The 6,241-nt window shown below is 34.7% G+C and overlaps 1 long non-coding RNA gene across 1 annotated transcript; it reads left to right on the forward strand.

Annotated features, from left to right (window-relative positions):
• Nucleotides 1-2,731: 2,731 nt before the first annotated feature.
• LOC143595193 (uncharacterized) lies at nucleotides 2,732-4,064 on the forward strand. The gene is made up of 3 exons (XR_013146482.1): nucleotides 2,732-3,159; nucleotides 3,245-3,315; nucleotides 3,700-4,064. It is a non-coding gene; the product is annotated as an uncharacterized LOC143595193 (long non-coding RNA).
• The last annotated feature ends 2,177 nt before the right edge of the window (nucleotides 4,065-6,241 follow it).

The following is a 6,241-nucleotide window of genomic DNA, read 5'->3' on the forward strand; positions in this document are numbered from 1 at the left end:
CATTTTAAGAGATGGCATTGTCTTTGTGAGAAAAAAAACTGAGAAAAGGATGTGAGAGAGAAAGAAATCCAAAGCTTAGATTGTCGACATTTGTTACTGGTTGATACATTCAAACCTTAAAGTTTTTTTTCTCTAATCAATACCTGCGCGAGACATTTGATACCGGTTGATACACTCAAACCTTAAAAGTTTTTTTTTTCTCTTTACTAGTTATAATTATTTAGGTGACTTTAAGTTGAAGGTTAAAAGATATCACGAATCGTGTAAAGTTGCTATTTTGGCATAATTTTGTTGCCAAAGTTGACTTGGTCAAACTTACTAATGGACAGAATATTATCCATATGTATTTTATGATTTATTTAAAATTTGCTAAAGAATATTAAATGAATATCCATAAAAAACTTCACGAGATGCTTATTTTTCAATGCCGTTTGGAACTAATTTAATATACGAGTGAGTTTTTTTTGAAATATGATATCAACTATTGGAACTGATTTTATTGACTATAAGTTTGATTCATCTAATCTAAAATTACCATTAAGAAAGAAACTTATTATTATAAAAAAACATCGTAAATCAGGTTTTAAACCTAAGAAATCAAGAATTTCAAATCTTAATCTTTCATCTCATGCAGCGAATTGCTAACCCCAGAAGAGGCCAATTTAAAAATTATTATCACTTTACAGAACATATTTAATTTGTTTTAGATATATTTAAAAACATTTTAAATAATACATGAATAATTATTCGTCTAGAAGAAGCTGGTTTCCCAATTTTGATTTAAGTAATTATTATTAGAGAGACTGTATGCATAAATATGCACAAATGATACCAACATATATTTAGCAAATATTTTAATGATATATCTTAATAGCTTTTATTATTGTATTATGAAATTGTTTTATATTATTCGTTTATAATATTATATATAATTTTTGGATTTTAATTTTATTTATTATAAAAAAGTTAATAATATACTTAGGATTGATTATGAGAGAGTTTCACAAATAAATAAATGTTATAATTCGATTTAAAAGTTATATAGGTTTGGTGAGACCAACGACTCGATTATTCTTTTTAGTATAAAATTGTTTCTTAATTATAAATAATATATACATATTTTTATATTTAGTTTTTTGTATATCCATATTTTATAGGATTTTCATATAAAATATTTGGTTAGATTAATTTTTAATTTAATGAGATGTTATAACTCATTTAAGGACTATCTGGGTTTGGCGAGACTCATACCCGTGAATTCAGGCCATATACATGAGATGCCTCCATTTACAAATGATTACCCACTTGCTAAGACCGCCTAATCCTCCATCAATCAAAATATTACCTCCATAACCATCTTTCTTAATCCTAAAGAAAGCTTTTTCCTATATTACACTCTGTCATCTTCAAGCTCACTCATACAACCTGCTTTCTACCATCACCATCTTCAGATAATCTGTAAAAATGGCACAAACCCTAGAAACCTTCAATTCAAGAACTTTCATAACGGGTTAACATACCTTATCACCATAGTGAGTATGACAACATAATCGGGACAATCACTGGAAGCCAATTCTTTAACCTTTTAACGATTGATCCTGATCTTTATCCTCAAACTCTCAACGATTTTTGGAAGAATGCTTTTATTCAATATGTTGAGGATGATAAGACGCCGTTGTTTATCAAAACAAATGTAGGTCAAACATGTCACACCCCAACCAAAGACGGAAATGTCGAGGCGTGAGCTGATTGCTCACAACTCTCAAGGTACTATTATGTAATAATTTAAAGGTGACAATATCTATTTAATTTAATTAAATATCCAAATAGATTCAAATACAAAGTACAACTCATTTAAACAAACAATGAATACAAATCTAAGTCTTGGTTATAATTCTTCTAACTTAATTCTTCACTAAGTTTTCACCAAATATTGCAACTAGTTCAAACAATAACCTGCATATGCGTATAAATAGAAATGTTTGCCAACACCACACGTTGAGTGAGTAAAACAGCAGTTTAAGACACTACAATAATAATATATAATATATAAAGAAAGATACAAACTGTTCATGTGAGATAAACAATTAAGCCATAACACATAAACAATTCAACCAAACAATAAAGATAGGGCTAAACAATTGCCATACAAATGGACACTGGTTACCAAGATATGGCTAAACCGTTACCATAAAAATGGACATTATATATACTACAATTACAAAGGTCGGTGGGCTTTGCTACTTGTACCACATGCTTTACAAGTGATTTTCTTTGTACATTGTGATGTGTTTGTTGTACCATGTCTAACCACCGCTTCGTGTTTGTACATCACGCCTCCACCACTGTCCACAATCGTCTTCAGCTGAACCACACCAGCCATCGTCTCCACTTATGTGTTTCACAAAAGCAATTGTCGGTTACTGGTTCGATTTTTGGATAGGAGGGATGGTAATGGACTTCTTCTTCTATTTATGCCTTTTTTGCTTTCCACCGATTAGTAGTCATCGCCTGCTGCTTCCAAGTTCCATTTCGTAACCGGCAGTGCTGGTCTGGAAGGAGGATGAACTTCGATTTCGCGTGTTTGCTTCTGATATAAAACCCCAACTCGGTTGTGATGCTTACGAGATCTTTTGGTATGCTCATCTCTTTCTTTTGTGCTCGCTATTATCAATAACATGTGTTTTTGTTACACAATCCCATGTCTGACCTCTGCTGGGTCATTATTCATTTCATATTTTGTTTGCACATTATAAACCCAACATCATATGTATGCATACTTGGTTTTAGGTGGGCTTTGACTTCTTGCGCTTAATCCGAAAGTGGATTCAAACTTTTGTTTACAAGTTGTACATGTCATACATCGCAACCTAAGGACTGTTTTGCCAAAAATATTGTTGACTGTTGAGTAGGTGTCAAGTTAATCTTTTTAGCGGCATCTCTGTAAAATATTAGTGTTTGTGATGATCTTGAGAGATCATAAACTATGTAATTGTGGTTATCCACTCACTGATGCATCAAGAGCTGATTGCAGCATAACAAAACATTATTTTGGATGACTCAAGGGCTGAATCGTCAAGTAATACTTATCGCAACTTTTGCTACTAACTTGGCCTGTGTTTGTATGCCTCTTTGAAGGGTAGTGGTGTGTATAATCAGGTAAGGTAAGTTTTATTATCCATTGAGTTTCCCATTGTTTTATAGCTCATGTATTTGTCTGATAAACTGTTTTCATTCTTTGCAGAAATGCACGGATTTGATTAATAAAACACAACAAAGAGCTGTGTTATTCTGATTTCTGACCCGCTTGATAAGGTAAACATTAGAAATTAAGTGAAAATCCTTATTTTTGTGAATTTAAATTTTAAAAGAAGTAAAAGAAGGTTGTTTGGACTTCCAACCACAGGCAACAACAGCAACTTGCTGCTGATATGCTAATGAGGCTGCTAGACTAAGCAAAACATTAGCTAATATTATTCTTTTGTGTATCAATAACAAATCCTATGAAATTAATACTTAGTTTAAAAAAAAACTATAGAATATTTTAAGTTTTCTAGAAACACTCCTTGGATGGGTTGACAATAGTTATCGGTCAGAACAATCATTGGGCCGACAACAACATATGGTATATGAAACTTCATTTGATTCAACTGCCATTGTTTATATATCCCAAATAACTTTTGAAAATATTTTTAACAGGGACGATTCCAAAATTGATTGAAAGAAGCCATATTGAACCAGAATGTATGTTTTTGGGTGAATAGAATTTCTAATTGTAGAACAGTGACTTTTGCAAATATGTATTTTCTTCAAGATTATTAGCTTGCGTGTGTGTATGGAACAAATGTAAAAGATTAAAACTAATTATAATAGTATGAGGAAAGATACATATTCAGTTTCATTAGAATATGAATGCTAACGAGTGTGCTGTTAGAAAGCGTCAGGCATTGATAACTACATTAAAAAGATGAGCTTGAAGACCTTATCAAGCAATGCTAAAAGTTAACGCCAAGCAAGCCCATTAAAACATACGAGTTTTTTGCTTTCGATTTTGTTACATTCAAATCGACCACCCCTTCATTACATTCAAATCGACACTCCGCCCCCGCAACGCGGGGGATCAAATCCTAGTTGGTTAACAATTACAGTTGTATGATCATACTATAAATGATTGTAAGGCCCTGGTCCCGGTGCCCTACTTTGGCGTTGGATTTACTCATAAACACAGTTCTAATATCAGAGTTAATTAAAACTTTTCGCGGAATAGATAAAAGAAAACCATTCATTATATAAGTCTTAAAATTTAAATCATATAAAACATGCTTTAAGTTCAAACATCATAAGATTAAGTCTTCAGATGACAAATTCTTTATTCTTCTGCCATGTGCCCCTCTTCAAACCAGCTGTCTCATCCTACTCACCTGCGTGCATACTAAAAGTCAACTACGCTGAGTGAGTTCTAGTTAATCAAGCAACATACAATACCTTCAACTACTGTTGTATACATACCCGAAGGTATGTACACCTTACATACTTACCTGTTCACCTTACATTCATACATACTTACGTTCATTCATACTTTCTTTACTTTCATGATACACACATAACTATCGTTACATTCTAAAGAGCCTTTCGCCCTATAACCTCACAGATATTGTAAGGGTCTGGTCCCAAACATCACAGATATTATAAGGGTCTGGTCCCTAACATCACAGATAATATTAGAGTCTGGTTCCTATCCTCACATATATTATTAGGGTCTGGTCCCTTTATTCCGTGAAACCATACAATACCTTTCTTTATATTTATATCCATATGCATTCAAATCCAATCTTTACACCATGAGTGTTGTCGATCAGCTCACTTTGCTATCCGAAGATTCTCTCTTTCTTCATTAGCCTTTCATCTATGAGCACATCCAATTGCACCTTGATAATTTCTTCGAAGAAATCTGAGTTAATGATCAACTTATAAGACTTCATTGTTGCAATGACTTCCTCATTCTTACGGCTGGGCGCGTCGGCAACTGCATTAACCTTACTCGGATAGTATTTAATTTTACAGTCGTAGTCCTTTATCAACTCTAACCATCTCCTCTGCCTCATGTTCAACTCCTTCCGCTCGAAGTTCTTAAAACTCTTATGATCTGTATAAATAGTACATTTAGTACCATACAGATAATGTCTCCATATCTTGAGAGCATACACTACTGTTGCTAACTCTAAATCATGCGTTGGGTAGGTACTCTCATGAACCTTCAACTGTCTAGACGCATAAGCTAGAACCTTACCTCGTTGCATTAACAAGCAACCTAACCCACAATGCGAGGCATTGGTACAAACAACCAAAGCCTCCTCTTGAAATTTTCCCCAAGTGAACACTATAGATTTCCAGGTCATTCCGGTCAACGTTGTGGCTATCTTGGAGAAGCCTTCGATGAATCTCCTATAATAGCCAGCCAACCCTAAGAAGCTGCGCATATCAGTCGGGTTCTGCGAAGTCTTCCAATTCTTTGCTGGGTCCACAGTGATCCCTTCTAGATTGATCACGTGACCAGAAACTGCACTCACGCTACCAGAATGCGCACTTCGAAAATTTTGCATACAACTTTTCCTTCTTCAGAATCTCTAATACTTCTCTTCGATGCTCCACGTGGTCTGTCTCGCTTTTCGAATAAATCAATATATCGTCAATGAACACGATAACTGATTTGTCTAACATCGGCCGACATACCCTATTCATCATGTCCATAAATGTTGCGGGAGCATTCGTTAGACCGAATGACATTACAAGGAACTCGTAGTGTCAATACCGCGTCCGAAACGCTGTTTTAGGGATGCCTGCCTCTTTCACCTGCAGTTGATGTTAGCTTGATCTAAGATCTATTCGTGAGAACCAACTCGAACCTTGCAGTTGGTCAAACAAATCATCAATCCTTGGCAATAGATATCTGGTCTTACCGTAAGCTTTATACAACTCACGATAGTTTATACACATTCTCAAACTTCCATCCTTCTTCTTAACAAACAACACCGGTGCACCCCACGGGGAAATACTCGGCCTAATGAAACCTTTGTCGAGGAGTTCTTGTAGTTGGGACATAAACTCTTTCATCTCGGATGACGCTAGACGGTAAGGTGCTTTCGCGACAGATTGTGCTCCTGGTATTACTTCTATCTAAAATTTTACTCCTTGTTCCGGTGGTAGCCCTGGAAGGTCCTCTAGGAACACTTTTGGATAG

Source organism: Bidens hawaiensis, unplaced genomic scaffold (assembly GCF_021521415.1).
Source record: "Bidens hawaiensis isolate Kalapana, Puna unplaced genomic scaffold, B.hawaiensis_p1.1 tig00044783_1, whole genome shotgun sequence".
Lineage (NCBI taxonomy): Eukaryota > Viridiplantae > Streptophyta > Magnoliopsida > Asterales > Asteraceae > Bidens > Bidens hawaiensis.